At 33.9% G+C, this 21,508-nt stretch overlaps 2 pseudogenes; both read left to right on the forward strand.

Annotated features, from left to right (window-relative positions):
• The window catches only part of LOC143548018 (protein ORANGE, chloroplastic-like), a 64,598-nt pseudogene that overhangs the window by 29,110 nt on the left and 13,980 nt on the right, over positions 1 to 21,508 (forward strand).
• Positions 5,732 to 7,478, forward strand: LOC143547973 (uncharacterized; annotated as a pseudogene).

Consider the following 21,508-nt stretch of genomic DNA (forward strand, 5'->3'; position numbering starts at 1 on the left):
AATGCTCAAAAACGAGAGTTCTGTCCCCAACCATGTTGGAATTCTACCAAAAAAATTGTTTCCAGCAAGTTGAAGGTACCCTAAGTTTGTCAAGTTCTTCAACGAAGATGGCAATCTTCCAGAAAGCTTGTTGTTACACATGTTCAATGAAAATAATGAATATAAAGATCCCATAGTTCTTGGAATCCCACCTGATAGATTGTTGTTCTCCAAGCTTAAGAATTCCAACCACTCGTACCTCTCCCAGCACTGATTAGGAATGCCACCTGATAGATGATTATTTGCAAGATTAAGAACTCCGAGTCCGAGCTGCTTTCCACCATCAGAGCATATCAATTTATGTAACATTCCCTCAAATGAATTATATGATAAATCCAAGAAATATATCAATGAACTATTTGAGAGTTCTGGTAACTGTCCAAAAAACTTGTTATGACTCAAGTCGAGTATAGACAGTGTACTAGGGATGCCAAGCAACCTTCCTTGAATATGATTTTGTGACATATCTAGATATTCTAGATTGGGGAATGATCCCCAAAATGAATGAGGCATGGTTGATGATATATTGGTGTTACTTATCTCTAACTCTCTTAAATCGCTCTGTTGTAATAGCCACAATGGAAATTGAGGCCCTATATCCCAAGAATTTAAAAACAATCTTTCCAGTCGGAAATGGGGATTCCAATTTTCTAGGTGCGGTCTGAGGATCAAGTTATTGCCTCTTCCGTTTAGGACTTTCAAATTGTTTAGATTGGAGAAGGGAGCATCTGTCACAACACCCATCAACAAATTATTGGAAATATCTAAATGTACCAAATTTGAAAGTAGACCGAGACTATCTGGAAGGGTGCCATTCAGCCGGTTATTCGAAACACTTAATTCCTCCAACGAAGATAATCCTCCAACTGATAATGGAATTTGACCAGAAACTCCTGAGTAATCAATGAATATTGACTCCACCATAGGTGATTTGCACTCGAAAAAACTTTCTAGAAGGAATGTTAAACTAATATTACCAAAATTGTTAGCTGACAAATCAATCTCTCTCAAATTACAAAGGTTACCCAATGATTTAGGTATTGCCCTTGTAAGTTGATTATTTGATAGGTCAAGGCTATGAAGAGTTGTGAGGTTGTGAAGGGAATCAAGAGCCAAACTGGAGACACCACAGTCACTAATATCTAATGATACGAGATTACTACCAGACAGCCCTTTTAATACAAACGAAGAATTCATGAAACTGAACCGACCCACATGAAGCAACCTGAGAGAAGTCATGTTATGGAAGCCCTCACTACTACTAGGAATAGATCCGTGAAAATAACACCAACTTAAATCTAATGAAACTAGACTAGTCAAACTGAAAATCCATTGTAGCACTAAACTGTTACTGAAATAGTTACTAGAAAGGCCAAGCACGGAAAGGGATGTAAGATTAAGACTAGCAACATGTGGGTGTATATGCATGAGATGACAATCAGACAAATGAAGTTCAACCAAAGAAGGAAGGGTGTTGATAACCTGAAACCAATCAATTGCTTTGCTAAGGTTTAGGCCACTCATATCCAGATGATTCAAGAAACGAAGACCTGACAGCCATTGCAAAATAGTTTTAATTTAAAAGAAGTATTGTGAAGTTGGGAGGCATACCAAGCAAGGTTGTCATTTCGGATCCCGAGCCCATCCGGGTTTTTGTCCCAATGTGTGTTACGCCAGAGAGTTCGGCTCTTGTGACAACCGGCTATATGGTTTCCCGGGGAACGCCCAAGCCAAATTCAAATTCTGAAGCTAGTGTGAGTCCGGTTAAAACAACATAGGTTGGTACTTTGCTTCAATATTTTATCGCTTAAGTTAGTCCATTTGTGAACTGAGTTATATTTTAGGCTTTAGGTAATAAAGTGATTACTTGTATTATGTTCTTGATTTGTTGATTGATAATTGATTTAGAAATAATCATTCATATAACATCAATTCGAATTCGAAAGTAGGAATATGATCATTCAAAAAGACAAAATAAAAAGTAAAACGTGACGCTTTAACAAATAATTTGTTAAAAAGGCCTCAATATTATATTTTAGTTAGCTTTAAGTTTTCAAAAACATTGAACTGGCCGTGTGCAAACACTACCTCGGGGTGTTATATGGAGGGAAACCAACAAAATGTTTATGCTATTTATATATAATTTAAATTGTAAGACTTAATTAATTATTGGGTAATGGTTGCAATGAATGGATATACCATTACACCATTTTTTTGTCAAACCCCCTTGCTGACGCCGACACGTGTCAAACCCAAATGTTTCTCTTTCTCTTTCAATAGCAGCTTTTATTTGTCCGTAACGATTATATTTAAACTATGAAAACTCAAGTAAACAGATAAAACAAACTCTCCAACTCAACTTTCACGACACGTTAGAAAATCGATGTGTTGATACAAATTGGATCATTCCGTGAAAAAATGGGTGGGCATCATGCGAATACTGTCAAACTCGAATGCTCAATTATTGTTTGATCCAAAAATTTCACTGCCTATAATAATGCTCAATTATTGTTGGATCGTGAAAAAATGGGTGGGCATCATGCAAATACGTGTGGTGTTCCATCTGATATGTATTTGTTGCAGATATAAGCACTACTTGTAGATATAAGCATAAGCACTAGTTAGATTCACAATAACAAAATAATTTTTAACCCGCACAGCAGATAGAGACGACAGTGATTGAGATTCCCACTGCTTTCCTTGAAGATTTAAAACCATGGACAATTAGTAGATAGAGCACTATCTTTTACGCTCTGTTCCCAAGTTTATTTAAATGAGAGGAAAGAAAAGATTTGGAATGATTTAAACAAATTTGGTGTTCCAGATATTTTTTTGTGAAGAGAATGAAAGAGACGGGGAAAGAAGAGAAAGAGTTTTTAGTGTATATATCTTTCTTTCCAAATTGGAAAGATCTAGAGAGAAAGAAATAGATAAAGATCATGTTTATATATCAATTCCATTTTTACCCTCTTCAACAAACAAAATGGCGGGATTAAATCTTCAACCCGCCATATCTTCTTCAACTAATCCTCCATACATATTGCAGTATTCCCAACTCTTTATCTTCCACCAGAGGCAGTCAGCGATTGCTTCCACAGGTAACATCTACATTCATCTCGATTGCATCTTCTATGGCAGCCTTATGTTTCTTTAACCAACATCTGCAGTGTTTTAGTTTCTGATTTCAGTTTCAATTTCAATTTCACGTCAATTGTATATGATTTTAAATATATGCGTAACCCTACTTTAAAAAAGATGCGTTTATTGTAAATTGTTTTAGTTTCTGATTTCAGTTTCAATTTTACATCAATTCCCCTTTCCAATTTGCAAAAAGAAATAAAGATTGGAATATAAATACTATCTACAACTTTAAAGATTGGAATATAAATACAGTTGTTTTCAAACAAATATATGCATTTGGTTTGTTTAGTTGTAAATAGGGATAAGCTCGGAATGGTACGGTACCGATCCCGAAAATCCCGATCCCGAAATTCGGAAATAGTTGGTACCGGTACCGAAATGTTCGGGTCGGTACCGGTAAAATATTTGCATTTGGTTTGTTTAGTTGTAAATGCTATCTGCAACTTTGAAGGAACTTGTGATTTGGTTATATACTGCTGATTTAGGATTGCTATATTAGAGTGCATGCTTCCTTCACTGATTATTTATCAAGTGTCTGCAAATAAATTACAACCTTTTAACAAAAAAAAGCATCTTTACAAATACGCAAGTATAGGCCTGCCTGCATTATGTGCTTCCTTCACTGATTCTGTTAATGCGAGGTGCAACCTCAGTGGCATTAACAGAAGCCTCTTGTGATTCATTTAATGTTGTAATGCCTCTATTAGTCAAACGGGTCAAAATATGAGCCCCTCCAAAGAAGCCCCTCCAATTTTCTAATAACATTCTCCTTATATTAGTTTGCTTCGGATAGTATAATCCACCATCAAAGTACATATATATAACAACAAAACATGAATATGTGCACATGTGTAACACAAAGTTAAATGGATTCAATCACCAGACACATATATGTACGCAACTAACAATATCAATTGTGTTAACAATAATAAAACATAAGTTTGGCAAACCTTGGAGTTCATATATGTAACACATAATTTCATGGAATCAAACAACAAATACATATACATACCAGACAAACAACAAATACATATATGTATTCAATATATACAATAAGAATTAATCATAATATATATTTATTTATTAACCATAATATACATTAATTGCTCTCAACTAGGCAGTTTGATGGATAATCAGATACACAAGGTAGTTGAACTTGTTCGTGCCAGACAATTGCAAGCCACTCACCTGATTTGCTTATTGGTGGCTTTTGTTGCACTACTTAGACAGAGCAGAAAGCGTGCTAATTTACCTACTAGAGATGAAATTTTACAACGACGAAATGTACGAGAAGAGATGTTACACAGCCTTTTATATGGCGGTAAATGTCGTGACCTTATACACATGAGTGAGAAAGCTTTTATGACATTGTGTGGTATCTTAAAGCGTGATGGTGGACTTCGACCTACTCAGCGCATGTCTGTTGAAGAGCAAGTTGCAAGTTTTTTACATGTTGTAGGTAACGATTTGAGAAATCGATTTACCTCTTGGTTATACCGTCGTTCTGCATCAACAACTAGTCGGTGCCTCCATAGAGTTTTGCAAGCGATTATATCATTAGAAGATCGTTACATACAACAACCTAAAGGTGATATTGTCCCGACAGAAATTCAAGAGAAAAAGAGATTTTATCCTTTTTTTAAGGATTGCATCGGTGCAATTGACGGAACACATGTTCGTGTCAAAGTACCTAACAGGGATGCCCCTAGATATCGCGGTCGTAAGGGATACCCTACGATAAATGTGCTAGCTGCTTGTACATTTGACTTAAAGTTTACTTACGTGCTAACTGGATGGGAGGGCACAGCATCTGACTCAAGAATTATTAAAAATGCCTTTACTAGAGAAGATAAACTAGTTATTCCAACAGGTATTTTTTAAGCCAAGTTTAATTAATTGTGTAAATATTTGTTATAATACTAATTACAACATGTTTATAGGTAGATATTGTTTAGTAGACGCGGGTTTACCTCATACGAGTACCCTAATGACACCATATAGAGGTGTTAGGTATCATTTGAAAGAGTACTCCACTCGAGCCCCTCAGAATGCAAAGGAGTTGTTTAACCTTCGTCATGCATCATTACGTAACGCAATTGAACGAGCATTTGGTGTCTTGAAAAAAAGGTTTCCTATCATCAGAAGTACAACCGAACCATTTTACTCTTGCGAAACACAATCTGATATCTTTTTGGCATGTTGTATTTTACACAACTTTTTACTTGAGGAAGACCGTGACAAAGATCTTGAAGATGAGGTCATACAAGAGGTGTTAGATGGACCGCAAGAGGAAGAACGTCGAAATACAAGAGACATACGTGAGGGAAGTACCGAATACGAACAACTAAGGAACTCAATTGCAACAAACATGTGGACTAACTATATAATGTATCCAAACGATGAAATAGACATGTCAAAGTAGTTTTAGAATAGTAGATTTTAGTGTTTCATATTAGTTTTGTATTGACTGCTAAGTCTGTTATGATTTCAATTAATTGATGATTTTGGTTCTTTTTTTATTACTTGTGTGTGCATTTAGTAATTCTATTTAGCATAAGCAACTATTTACATATTTAAATATTCGAATTTTATTTATGTTACCATGTAGAAAACTACAATGAGCAAACACGAAGCAACCGTAAAGAAGGAAACACTAAAGTGGACGGAAAATATGGACAACGCATTCATACAAGCTATGATAACGCAAAAGGATAACGGCAATAGGGTTAATGGAACTTTGACCTCAACAGCATATGACCGGTGGAGGAGTTGAGCATAAAGTTCCAAATGAAGGTCTCCAAAAAACATTTGAAAAACCGATTAAAAACGTTGAAAGAACATTTTTCTCAATGGTACGATTTGTTTCGTGGAACCTCATTGAGTGGGTTCTCGTGGAATTTAACTACTCAATTAATTGAAGCAGAGGATGAAGTCTGGAAAAAGTTAATAGAGGTAAGCTTTAATTTAGGGGTGTTCTTTAGGTTTTTGGGTGGGTTATTCGTGTTCGGGCTTACCATTCTTTCGGGTTGGTTGTATTTGGGTTTGGTTATATTGGGTCTTGGCTCACCGTGGTTGGGATTTGGTGTTCGGGTGCGGTTAAAAAAGCCTACCACTACTTTAATTATAAACATGAATATTTAGATTATCGATTATAAAACTAATTATCTTGTTTTTGTTAATAGTCGAAGCCTGAAGCTGAAACATTGAAGACGAAGAAAGTCTCAAACTTTAATGAATGATAGAACTTTTTGCAAAGGACAGGGCATCAGGGGCACAAGCTGAAACTGCTAAAGAGAGAAATGCTCGCTTCCAGAAGAATGGCGGAATTAACTTAGAAACAGTTCCAGAAGTGGATTCTTTTTGTGCTGTAAATGATGTAATATTGGAAAGCCAATACAATATTGATGATGATATTCAAGTTGTAAATGCTATGTCGTCTCTACCTGAGCAGTCTTCAAGTGCAAAGAAATGTAAGAGTAGAAAAAGAAAAGTTGAACAAGAGAATGAAGATTTAGCCTCTATGATTATGTGCAATGTTGGCAGTGTGGCTAATGCTATTTTAGAAGGCAATAAAATATTAGAAAGAGTTTATCATCAAGAGTACACGGGTGAAGAAATTTGCAATGCTTTGGAGCCAATGGGTTTGGAATCCCATGTAATACGAAGAGCTTTAAGGTACTTGGCGGCCAACCAATCAGATGCAAGGACATTATTTAGTTGTCCTCCTCAGATGCGGTTAGATTTACTAAAAGATATGATGGATTCAGGTAACTAAGCGAGCTTATGATGCATTTTATCTAGTTGAAGTTTTTCTTTTTTAGTAACTTGGTACATTTATGACTTCAATTTATTTGTTGGTATTTTATTGTTTTGGGATTGTTTATGTTTTTGTTGCAACTCTGTTACTGCTATTATTTGTTACAGATTTTATTATTCACAGATGCATAGTGTGATTGTGTTTTTTATCCTTAAAGTTCGAGTCTGTTTTGATGCTAAATCACAGGTGCATATATGTTGTTTCAGTGACTGTTTCATTGTTGATCTTGAAAAAGTAACTCACGAGTCGAGCTCGAATTATAGAAAAAGAGCTTGTTATTTTTGTTTTTGTGATGAATTTTGTGTTTTACCTACTGTTACTGATTATTATGTTACAGATTTGATGATTCACAAGTGCATAGCGTAATTTTTACCATTTTTTGATGTGCTTGAATATCACATTTATAAGCGATTTTTATGAATATTGCTGCATAAAATTGATATTTTTACCAATTTAAGTTGTGATTTGGCAGGTTGACTAGGATTTAGTCAACTGTGATGTCAAGGCAATTACGCTTGTTTCAAATTTTAACTTTGTCGGGTTATTCCGGTTAACCCGTATAACAAAATTACATTCATTTATTGAACCGATTATCAAGCAAATTTGAAGATTGTGCTAGACATTAAATGTCATGGAAGCAATATCATATTCTGGATGTGCAGCACCATCTGGATTCGTTTGAACATGTACATAAAGTCAAATGTTAATTTTTTTTTTTTGAAACTTATATGTTTTTTACATATACATTATTAATAGGTTTATAATTTATCTTTTGGATTACATCGAAACAGAAGGCAAGCGGGCAAATGTTAAAATTAAAGTTATAAGGCAAAATGAGTAAATTAATTTTTCAATATCTAGAAGAATAATCAAGTATCATACCAGTTGCAATCAATTCAACATAGTTGAAGAATGTATGCTAGTAATGTTATAACATGGATTTTTTAATTATAATTTAACTTAAAGGGTATAATAGTAAAACTGTCATTTTCTTTTCTTTCATTTCAAACTTGGGAACACATAAAATGTTTAATTTTCTTTTTTTTTTCTTTCCTTTTAATTAAACTCGAGAACACCAAATAAAATCTCATATTTTCCTTTCTTTTCTCTTTTAGGTTTTTTTCCTTTCTTTTCTTTCTTTAAATGAACTTGGGAACATAGCGTTAATATATTAATATTATGTTTTTTAACAGTTTTTAAAATTATCTTAAGTAAATAAATAATAATAATAATAATAGCATGTTATCACTTATCTACCCTAGGGGTAGGAAGACTTGAGGTTCGATCCCCACTTGTATCATTTTTGGTGGATATTGGTAATGAAAGGCTTGAGTTAGACCTTGTGAGGTTGAAATTCAAATCCTATTATTGTAGATGAATTCTTTCAGATTCTAGTAAGACCTTCCACATCAAGGGTATCTATAGTTTATGTGGAGAAGATTTGTGAGAAGAATGGAAAAGACAAGTGTTGTGGAGGTTGAGGTGGAAGTAATCCATTCTTTAAGATCCTTGATGATGGATGATAAAGAATGATAGTTGGTGGGTCCATTTCTTTTTCATCTTTTTTTCTTTTTCTTGAACTTGAATTTATAATAATTTACAAAAACAAGTTAATTAAATTACAATAAGTAAATTAAATGATTTACAATTTTCGGTGCATTGTTCTAGGTAGCGCAGACTTGTGTGGAAGGTTTGACTATTTTAGGTGCATAACTAAATGATTTACAATTTTTAATGGATAAATTGGTTTATTGTTGCTATTTTTCTCAACAACAAATTGATTTCCATATTCCAATGGGGGTATTAATTGGAATGAGTTTGCAACAAAAGATGTTGAGAGAGCCTTCAGTGTCCTTTAAGCTAGGTGGGGAGTTATACATGGCCCGTCAAGAACGTCTTCCATCCCGTTATTAGGTGATATAATGCATGCATGCGTTATACTACATAATATGATAATAGAGGATGAAAGCCGTGCGGTAGTTAACTGGGGAAGCAACGAGAATGATCCTGAACCAATTATCTACCACCAAGGAGCACCACCACAATTTCAAGCACGTATACAGAAGTTTCATAGTTTACGTAACCAAGAGGCTCACCAAGCAATACGTAACGATCTAGTGGAGCATATTTGGGCGAATAACCATTAGTTATATTTTCGTCGACTTCATATTGTATTTTTTATTTTATTCTATTCTTGGTATTTTTTATTTAATTTAATGCAATTTATTTGTATTTATTTTTAATTTATAATTATTTGTTAAATAAATTTCATATAAATAATAAGATTAAAAATATAAAGTTACTGGTGATGTGGAAATTATAAGGATGTTTGTATGAAGAATGGATATGTTATTGTTGTAGGCAAAAAGTATTTGTGGAAAGAATGAATGAAAAGCTGATGTGGCATGCTGACTAGGCTGTTTGTAGAAAAAATTTCCTGAACTGATGTGAACAGTCTAATTGCATGTTATCTCTGTTATTTAAAAAGTGCAAGCACGCTGGCAAGGTTTAAGCCAAGTGTATGTGCTTTGTAGGGAGTCTATGACTGTGAAAACATTCTTGCATGAGTTTACATACCACAACTGTCTCGTTTATTCTATTACATGTTGGAGGCTCAAATCGTATTATTGTATATGAACACTTATTATAGAGTCAATGTAAGCCGGCAATTAGTGTTTTGCATAATTAATCATGTTCAGCCATTAATAACGCTCATCGTTATTGGCTTTTGCCGTCATTAATTTTCTTAACTTCTGGTTCTCTCTTTTTAATCTCCCTCTTAATCTCTTTTCTTCTGTTAATAGTGCCCGTCGTTATTGACTTTTACATTGGGTTTATCGTCTTAGTGTTTTCTTAATCCTCCTTAATCACCCTGTTTTATTTTTGTAAATTATTTTACTTAGCCCCTGATTAGTTACGCGTCTTAGCGTCTAATCTCTTTTTAGCTGTTAATCATCTTTTTTAGGCCAGCTAATTACGTTTATCTCCCCAGGTTAGCCAATTAGCCCCGTTATTTGAGTAATTGCACGTTGTTCTATATGCTTTAAAAAGTGCGTAGGCTTCAGATAAATGTATGTGCTTTTTTATGAAGTCAATGTAAATGTGCTTACATTTCTAGGTCATGTAAACTTGTTGATGAACGGTGACTCAAATTGTTGGTTAATCATCGATCTCGTTAAAGTTTCGTTAAATATTTCGTTAGTTTATTATAGAATAGATAAACTTCTTCAGAAAGTTATGTTAGTGTAGTTAGGGTGCAAAGTGTAAATAGTAGATGGTTTGTGTAAACATTATAATTAGTTAGAAATAAACCGTTATGTTGCGTCATTTGTAAAACGTCGTGACGGTAGGAACATATTTCTGGCCTCCTATAAATAGGGCCGACCACCATCATTTGTAATTATCCCGTTTCAATACAAAATTTAATACAAATTCATTATTGATCAATTGTTTTTAGTTACGTTTTAATCGTGTTGTTAATCGATCTTGTGGCATTCACATATGTCCGACTCAAATATGGATTGGGAACATGGAAAATTAGTGAAGAAACGAGTCATCAATTTAAATAAAACCAATTACTTTTTTTTTAAGTTTACACATTTCTTTACTCTTTTCCCACGCTATTTCCCCACGTGTTGACAACAAACCCATCATATCTTTTTCATCCCCTTCTAGTTTACTGCTAAATAGTATTATTTAAAATGATGTATATAGTGGTAACACTTCTAATGCGTCTACACTTTTATTGAAACATTTAAAATACATCACAAGTCTAAAATATTTATATCTTTAAGAAAAAATTATCGTTTGCTCCGGGAACAATTATGTTTCCCTTCATCACGCATTTTAAAATATAAATTTACTTTGTATAACAAATTTGTTTTGGAGTCAGAGATCTCTCTGAAATCAATTTCTCTGTTCTTGTCTAATAATAATGCATATTACAATTGAGAACCACTTAAGTCAAGTAAACTCACAAGAGTCGGTATATCTTAACTTGCATGGCAAGTTGGAAAATAATTGATGTTAACATAACAAAAATATGGGATTCATAAACGTATCGAACAAATCAAATAGATTTTATGCCAAGTCAAGTCAATGTCATCGACTTACCGTGCAAAATGATTTTGCATGATAATCTTATGGTCAATGTTGTAATTTGCTAAGCAAATTCTTTTAAATACGACATTAAAATGATTGGCGAAATAAAGAACAAGAAACTAGGAGAGATGAATAAATATGTCAAAATGCCCTTTTTTTAATATAAAGGACGCATTGATAATATTTAATAAAAAGATATATCAATTTTTTTTTATTTTTTTCGAAACCAGTGGGGTAATAAGGGAACGAAACCAATGAGGAAAACGAAGGCATGCCCATCAATCAATCAACAAAAAATGGTACGTTTTAGGGAGTTTTTTTTTAAAAAATCTATTAATTTTTTTTAGTATACACTCTTTAAGCCAAGATTTTTAAAATACATGTTTATAAACAAATGGTGTTTAAAGTACACATGACATTTCTGGTAAATTAAATACCCAAATACTCTTATTTACTTATTTGGGTTTGTTTCTACGTATAAATTATGCGTCAGATTATTTATTTATTAATTTCTTAAGATGATCGTGTGGAAAATCTACCCACTCCCAACCTTAATTAAATCAAGGTGTATTGGTTTTAATGATTTCAACTATTGCCTTTTGGTTACTACTGGTCCCACTAATAAATTGGCTACTAATGGTCCCAACTTTTAAAGCATTTGTTCCTAACGGTCCGCGACTAACAGAATCCTAACGTCATTAGTTTCATGTCGACGGAAAAACGGTTTTGGCCGGAAAACTCAATTTTTTCCCGAAAACTCAACATTTTCGTCCCAAACATCTTGGGAACTTCGTATCGGACCTTTAAGAACTTTTTTCTAGTAAAAGCCCCAATTATTGAGGTCGCCGGAAACCCTAGAATCATCGTCGGAATCGGTTGATGGTGCTCAAGTGGTGGTAGTTGATTAGCGGTGAGTCAATTGGCGGTGGTTGCGGTGTTCAGGTGGTGTTTTCCGACAACAAATTTGAATTTGCCGGTTAAAAACGTTTTCCTGGCGACCTGAAACTAACGACGTTAGGATTTTGTTAGTCGCGGACCATTAGGAACAAATACTTTAAAAGTTGGGACCGTCAGTAACCAATTCATTAGTTAGGACCAGCAGTGACCAAAAAATAATAGTTGGGATCATTAAAAACCAATATACCTTAAATCAAATAAAACATGCGACTTGTAAATGAAAATCCTATGATTAGTGTTATAATTTGCTAAACAAATTCTTTTGAATATGACATCAAAACGATTGGCGAAATAAAGAAAAAAGAAATTGAGGAGAGATGAATAAATATGCCAAAATGTCATTTTTTTTAATACAAAGGACGTACGGATAATATTTAATAAAAAGATATATCAATTTTTTTTATATTTTCCGAAACCAGTGGGGTATAAGAGCATTTTCTCATCCAACTCCTTATTTTGTGTGAGGGATGTTTTTATAATTTAGAGAGTGATTTAGGGTGTTGTGAGTGAAGAGTTTTTATATTTTAGAAAAAGGAGTGATTTTTCTGTATATTTGAAAAGTTACTGTTTATCCCCTATAATTTTTTAATATATTTTGAGAGTGGTTGTGAGTGAAGGAAAGAGAAAAGGTAATGATAAAATATATAAAAAAGTATTATTTAATTGAAATGGAGAGAGAAAATGTGGTGAGTTTTAGTATAATTTTTTATTTAGAGATAGGGGGTGGGACCTACTACAAACCCAAAATTACACTAAAACTCACTTTATTTTTCTCTCTCTATTTCAATTAAATAATACTTTTTATATCTTTTATCATTACCTTTTCTCTTTCCTTCATTCACAACCCTTTCAAACTATATTAAAAAATTATAGGGGATGAACAGTAACTTTTCAAATATACAGAAAAATCACTACTTTTTTTAAAATATAAAAACTCTTCACTCATAACACCCTAAATCACTCTCTAAATTATAAAAACACACCTCACATAATATAGAGGGTTGAATGAGAATGCTCTAAGGGAACGAAACCTACTACAACTTAACATGATTTGCTAAATCACGTAACGGTTTTAAAAAAAACAATTATTTTTTAATATATATATTTTTTAATTTTTGAAAACGTGAAAAGAAGGATCTATCGTAATTTAGAGATGATAAGTTCGGGTCGAATACTGGATGCTTCGTAATCAGTTAGGTATTTGGAATCGGCTTTCAGATGGCGGCTGATGATGCTTCAGCTGCTTCAATTGATGCTGACTCAACGGCCAAAATTGCACGCGGCAGGGTAATTAGTAGTAGTTTATATATTTGCTGCTGTTGTTGTTGATCGATTTTTCAGTTAGTTTTGGTTCGTTTCGGTTATTAGCGTAAACCGAAACTGAAATAGAAGTCATCGGTTAATCTGTTTTATTAATCAATCGGTTTTCAATTACCTGGTTTTGTTTATTGGATTAAGTTTTTGCTTAAAACTACATGAAATGGAGGTATATACACTAGAAATGTATGCAAACATGGTTGGTTTCGTTTGGTTAATTTTGGTTAACGGCTGGTACAAATAAAATGATGATTGATTTTTCAGTTAATTTTGATCACTGAAGTTATGAAAAACTAAGTAAAGAGTTAGCAATAAATAGACCGCATCTCAGTTGAAACAGTCAATTAACAAGTCAAAGCCCAATTTATATGTGGTTACAATCTTTTTTCTTCTTTGATATTTTCTTAAAGATAGCAAGACTCATTTATAAGTTATCTTTAGTAGATAAAACAGTTAAAAAGTCCAACATAGTGTCTTAAAACTGTTTTGATTAAGAAAAAACAGAATTCTAAAGGTGTGAAAGATACTTTTGCATGTACTAATATTGCAATATGCAGTTTGCGTGTCTTCGGTTGCAGAAACTTATATATACGAGAGTGGAATAAATCTACCAAACGATTCTATCTTTTATTTAATAGAAGTTGTGATTTAAATAGACTGTATCAATGGACTACTAATTACTTTTTTTCTTCTTTTTTTTGAGACCGGCTATTGGGACGTCCAATGGTGGCGTACACCAATAATTACTTTATTTTGCTAGCAATGTACTGTTTATAATGTATACCATATTAACTAATTATGTAATTAAGAAAGAACAAAAACCTTCGATATCCAATGATGTGGTTCCAACATTTAATTGTTGGCTAAAGAAAATAGAAAGAATTCAGAAAGAAAATAGATCAAGATTTAGATTTTTAATTCATTTCCTTCATAAAAATAACACATAAGAACTAGTGGTTTACAGCCAAGATATATAACCGACCCACTACTTGACTCAAATAAAACTAACCCACTACTTCACTAGCTACATGTTTAAAAGAAATAACTGAACTAATAAATGGACTAAGCATGAAACTAACTTATAATAATTGTGCATGGTTAATGATCGTGGACGCATGTGGCACACATCATCCAATTAATGTCCATTATCTTGCTACATTGCCAAACCAATGTCACTAAAACCTTCGTATAAGATCATGGACTTTTTTTACCCGGAGGTATAAAAGTTGAAGACGAACATCGTAATAAGAAGATATATATTTATTTTTTCTTATATTATTCACTAGTAATGCAAGTCACACCTATTAGCAATAAATAATCTTATCTCAATTAGCAAACGTTGAAACCAACAAATATATCATGACATGCCTAGTGACCGAGTCAAAGTCTACTGCTGACCCAAAATTTATACTAAAACAATAAATTACCTACTTCTTTGTCTACTTCCAAAAGACAATTAACATAAAACCAACCTATACTTTTGTCCTGGATGTAACTTGATCCATCAACGACTTGGTTAAGGGCCGGCCAGCCATTGGTGAAAAATATTGGTGAGGCAATATTGAAATGAATCCGATGAGAAAAACAAAGGCGTTTATGAAAATAAGAAGTGGCGAATGGTATCGCTTTGGGCCGAATGCTTCTTTAAATATGATCATTTACCAACAATTAAACATCGACTAAGAAAATGTTAACTACGTGTTTTAAATGGTCAGGTTTGTCATTAACTCATTTGTGCCCAAAAAGTTCTTTCTTATCATGATTTCTAAAAGTTGTCATTTCCATCCAATTTATTAACCTGGTTACTTGTTTTCCATTAAGTTACCATAAAATTTCCAAAATAAAAATTTCCAAAATACCTTTAAAATACATAATTTAAAAAAAAGAAATCATAGAAACACACATGCATGTACCAGTAACATGACATATAGTGATAAATTGATATAGTAGAACATAAGCATTTTTTTTTCTCTGATAAATCAGATTTTACTTAAATACTCTTATTTCTGATCTTTTGGGTATGTTTTTAGTGTGATTAATTAGTTTTTCCCCTAGTTTATACTTCATACACAAATGTTGATATAGATATTTGAAATCAAATGGGTTAAATTGTGTGGGTCCTTATGTACTCGATCCATTCAAGCATAATTTCTCCTTCACCGATTATGTCATAGAACAAAGCCAAAACCGATGATGGATATTACAACTCTAATTAAGGTCTAGTTTCATATGCTGCTCTAATCCGACCTTTTGAAGTGTAAGTTTTTGTTTGTTTCTGTCTGACCGATTTGTAGAAGAGATTGAATTAGAAGCATCTTGAATTTCAAACAAAATCTCAGATGGAGTTAGGCTCTAACCGGTTTTTGAGTCAAATTGGATCTTTTAAAAATGGTTCGGTTTCCGTTAGTAAATTGCTTTTTGAGGAGAAAAGCGTTGCATCCGTTTGAAACCGGTTTTTTTTAGGGGAAAAGAAGGGATTGGTTTAAAAATGTGTTTATGCGGTTCGGTTTTGACGGAGGTATCAGATATGTAGAAATGGGACCGGTTTCGGGATCTATTTATAAACGGGTTCGATGTGCACCTCTAGAAGGGCCTAACAAAAGGGCAAGGGCAATCTACAGTGCAACCCAGCCCACAGACGAATTAAGGCCTAAACAAAAGCCCAAACTATGCTCCCTAGTCCCTACTGGCCCATGTACGACCCAATACAAAAAAAGCATGTAGTTGACATATTTAATTTCGTACTGGATTTCATTTATATAGTGTTTACTTATATATTTAATTACAGAATCAAGTATGCATTAATTTTATCAAAATATTCTAACTTTTATAATACCACAAATTAAGCTAAAACCTAACCATACACACCACTACCTCCGTCCCTCTTTTTTCTATACTTCTTTTTCTTAAATATTCCTCATTATGTAAAAACGCTGTAAATAATGATAACATTTTATTGTGCCTACACTTTTATGAAAACACATTAAACACATTATGTCTAAAATACATTTACTTAAATAAAAACTATTCTTTATACATGGCACGATTTTATATAATTGTAGCCTTGTAGGGCCAATATTCTATATTGTTATTAGGATTATGTATGTCGTTATAGTTTGCTTTTAGTCGATGTATTACGTACTCGGTACATTTATTTTGTACGGCTATTATGTAAACTTTTGAGAAATGGGAACCCTATAAAAAGGGTCACTTAATCCATTTCTCTACCCACAACAACTCTCATACACAGCTCTTGAAAATAAAATTTCTTCTCTCCACCCTTCACCATTTTCTCTCTTTTATTTTAACAAAACTAAGATATGTTGTTGGTGATTTTCCGCTAACCAACAACACGGATTGATCCGAGTAAAGTCTAGAGGACCTACAATAATGTTTGGTACATATTTTAGAAAACAATAAGCTTACAATTACATAACAAAATCGTGCTATGTGGTGTCAAACAATTTAAAACATGTCTAATTTTTGTATAGCAAAATTTTAAAACATGATCAGAGACTGGTGTTAATATATATGAGTTTGAAAGTTTTTACAGTATGTAAACGCCATTCCTTTAATAACAAGTTGACAACCTCCTTTTTTCTTAAAACATGATCAATTCAGCTATAAGTAGTATACGAGATTGCTTCATTAAAGTAAGTTAGACTTGATAATACAAAATATCATAAACAAAATAAAAGAGAACAAGGGAGTAAGAGGAGGAGAGGAGGTGTGTGCCGTAACTTTATTCTGAATGCAATTGCTATTTTTTCAAAGTAAAACCAAACATATTACAACCTTACACATTACTTACTAAACATTTTACCCAAGTATTTACAAATGACATCAAAGACCACATACTTCATTTTCTCAAGAAACCAAAATGTGCAATTCTCCACCTGGTGCTTACAATCAAAGGAACAACAACCACCCAAAACCCGGCAATGAATCCGCACACCGTGCTAATAATCAATCCCCAATCTGTTCCATGTGATCTATCCTTTTCTTCTTCTTCATGGTCAACATCTGGTACTCCAACGTCTACACAACTTTTAGGCAGTGGATCTCCGCAAAGTTTGTTGCCAAAGAAGCAGGACTCGTTGAAACTCTGCAGTTGTGTGCTTATTGGGATTCTTCCTGTAAAACCATTGTAGGACACGTTGAAGCTACTCAAGAAACTCAAGCTTGACAAGCTCACAGGAAGTTCGCCAGTAAGCTGGTTAAGAGACACATCAAACGATACAAGTGATTTCATATCTCCAATGTTCTTCGGGATACCCCCTGCCAGTTGATTTCTAGATAAATTCAAAGATTGTAACTCTCAAAGGGCCATTAACTCTCTTGGGACCCCCCCTGAAAAATTGTTACTTGAAAGGTCCACAATTAGCACAAGCCCGAGGATATTGCTATATATGTCTTCTCGTCCTTTTATTACCAATGAAGCACTAGCAATAATTTTTGTATCTCCCCTTATCCAAAAGATAAATCTACTAGATCTATAAGTTGAAATATCTTCTTTCCCAGAGAGGATAGTGAAATTTTTGAAGCAACTTGGTATATTTCCTGATAGATTGTTATGAGCAAGGTCCAAGATCTGCATACTAGTAAGATAACAAAGCTCACGAGGTATATGTCCGTGAAAATTGTTTGATCTGAGATTAAGAATGCTCAAAGTCGAGAATTCTGTCCCCAACCATGTTGGAATTATGCCAAATAATTTGTTTTCAGCAAGTTGAAGGAACCATAATCCTGTCAAGTTCTTCAATGAAGCTGGTAATCTTCCAGAAAGCTTGTTGTTGCACATGTTTAATGATTTCATCCCAAATAAAGATCCCAAAGCTCTTGGAATCCCACCTGACAGATAGTTGTTCTCCAAGTTTAAGAAACTTAAATGGGGATACTTCTCCCAGCACTGGTTAGGAATGGCACCTGATAGATGATTATCAGCAAGATTAAGAACCCGTAAATCCTTTCCATCATAAGGACATATCAAAGGATGTAGCAATCCCACAAATGAATTATATGATAGATCCAATAGAAACATCGATGAACTAATTTCGAGCATAGGTAACGGTCCACTAAACTTATTATAACTTAAGTCTAGTATAGAAAGCCTTTTAGGGATACCAAGCAACCTTCCTTGAATATGATTATGCGACATATCTAGAACATATAGATTGGGGAATGATCTCCAAAACGAGAGAGGCATGGTTGCTGAAATCTTTGTGTTGCTTATACCCAATTTCGTTAACTCACTCTGCTGTAACAACCACAGTGGAAATTCAGGACCTATACCCCAAGAACTTATATGCAGGATCTCCAGCTGAAAACGGGGATGCCAGTTTTTAAGGCGTGGTCTGATGATTAAGTTATTGCCTGATCCCCTTAGGTATTTCAATTTGTTTAGGTTCCTGAAGTGAGCATCTGTCACAACACCGGTCAAAAAGTTATTTGAAATATCTAGACCCGTCAAATTTGAAAGTAGGCCAAGGCTATTTGGAAGGCTGCCATTGAGCAGGTTATTTGAGACACTTAATACCTCCAACGAAGATAATCCTCCAATTGAGAATGGAATTTGACCAGAAATACGATTCCCATCAAGAATTAAATAATTCAGATTTATCAACTGTCCAAGTTGATCTGGTAGATGACCAGAAAGTCCTGAGTAGGTGATTGATATTGACTCCAAAATAGGTGATTTGCACTTGAAAAAACTTTCAAGAAGAAATGCTAAACTAATATTACCAAAACGGTTAAATGACAAATCAATATATCTCATATTACAAAGATTACCCAATGATTTAGGTATTGTCTTTGTAAGTTGATTATGCGAGAGGTCAATGCTAAGAAGAGAGGTCAAGTTGTGAAGGGAATCAAGAGCCACACCTGAAACGCCACAATAACTAATATCTAACGAGATGAGATGACTACCAGACAACCCTTTTAATACAAACGAAGAATTCATGAAATCGTTACCAGGTACATGAAGCAACTCGAGAGAGGTCATGTTATGGAAGCCTTCACTACTACTAGGAAGAGGTCCCCAAAAATGACATCGACTTAAATCTAATGAAACTAGACTAGTTATACTGAAAATCCAGCGTGGCACAAAACTATTACTAAAATCATTATTGGAAAGATCAAGCACAGAAAGGGATGTGAGGTTGAGACTAGTAACATGGGGATGTAAATGCACAAGTTGACTATGAGACATATGGAGTTCAACCAAAGAAGGAAGGGTGTTAATCACCTGAAGCAAGTCAATAGCTTTGCTAAGGTTTAGGCCACTCATATCCAGATGATTCAAGAAACGAAGACCAGACAACCATTGCATATTCATCATGCTCGTCGATTCATAACTTTTATAAAAGCTTCCAAGACTAAGGGTGCGCAATTCTGACAGATTCCCCAACTGAGGGGGGATCGTTCCACCAAATCTGGAACATGAGAGGTTAAGATATTGCAGGTTTCTAAGTGAACCCATAAACCTGGGAATTTTCTTTCCTCCAAAATCATTGACATGACCTGTTATGTTATCACAGACAATTCCAACCCATTTGCAACAATCAGTATTCTCCTCCAGGACCCAAGATGAAAGTCGACCTTTATAATCTATGAGTCCATGTTTGAACCGGAGAAGTGCTTCTCTCATCATCCATGCATAGCATAGCATTTGAATTCGTATTAGACAAACACAAATGAAATAAGACCATAAAAAGTAGACAAAAGTAGGAAGAAGAGAAACGAGGAAATGAAAAACCAACACTCATATTGATTGATGATGATGAGAACAATGATAGTCCCTCTAAAAATCAAGGGAAAGAGTTGTAATAAATGGACCTTATCTCAACCGACACAAATTTAAACTAGTCAAAGAACTAATCAATACCACATATTTAAAGGCCAAGTAAAGTCAGTTACGGTCCGTTGACCAAGTATTATATTGCTACAATCTTTTTCCTTCTTTGATATTTTCGTAGAGATAGCAAGTCTCATTTAAAGGCAAGCTAGACACGCATAGATTAATAGTTCGATCATTTAGTAACTGCTTGAAAAACAAATTTGAAATTATTTAATAACTAATAGGAAATTAGAAAGATATATCAAATTCTTTGTTTTTTTTTTAATAGCATCGCCCGTTACGCCTTTCAGCAATTTGTCCTTTATGTAATCGTTAGTTGTTGGAGGTTTCGAAACCACTGAGGTAATAAGGGAATGAAGCCGATGAGGAAAACAAAGGCATTTCTAAAATAAGAGGTGGTAAATGTTTTAGATGTGTCAAATACGGGAATCACTTAGTTCGCGGATTTCAGTTTATCTTATTAACTATGAATACTTTGAGCTCAAGAAGTGATTGGTTACAGAAGCAAAAGAACAGGATCACAACAAGTAACAAGTAATCGCAAGGGGGAAATGCGGGACTTTGTTGATGGTTTCTAATGTATCTTCACCTTTTCCTGTACACCCTAATTTCAAAATCCGAAAAATCAACACTAAATGTCAATAAATCATTTAATCATCCATTTTAAAATTATCAAACATAATTCTGGATAAACAAATCCCAAAATGTCAAAAATAAAAATATAAAGATAGTTAAAAACAATATTAATATTTAAAAATAAGTATGTTATGCAATAACAATCTCCAGAGTTTCAAAACTTACGGGTTTAGAAAACAAGCTTGGGCCCAACATTTGACAAAGTAACTTAGGCCCAACATTTGAAACCAGGCCCGGGGTCTAGCTAATTTTCTTCATGCATCATGCATGTACTCTCGTTTCTCAGCCTATTTAAGAGGCTTATGTTTACTTTGAATGCTTTTGTTTCTCCGTTGTTTTCTTCGAGGTTGATCCACTCTACGTACGGATCTCTATCTTCGAGGGTGATGATATCGAAGTTTATGTGTTTCTGTGTTCATGTTTGAGTGATTTAGGTGTTTTTAAAGGATATGACTTGAATTGATATCTACTATATAATAAAAGAGTACCACTTGATGCCACTTGTCACTCTAACAATGCTTCTTACCTTTTTTCAACCCATTTTCATAATGTGGGTCTTATTTCGGGTCCTGTATCTTTTCTGACCCTCAAGATTATTGCCGGACCTATATTAGGGCTGAGCACGGTTCGGTTCGGTTATT

This window comes from Bidens hawaiensis, unplaced genomic scaffold (genome assembly GCF_021521415.1).
Source record: "Bidens hawaiensis isolate Kalapana, Puna unplaced genomic scaffold, B.hawaiensis_p1.1 tig00014899_1, whole genome shotgun sequence".
NCBI lineage: Eukaryota > Viridiplantae > Streptophyta > Magnoliopsida > Asterales > Asteraceae > Bidens > Bidens hawaiensis.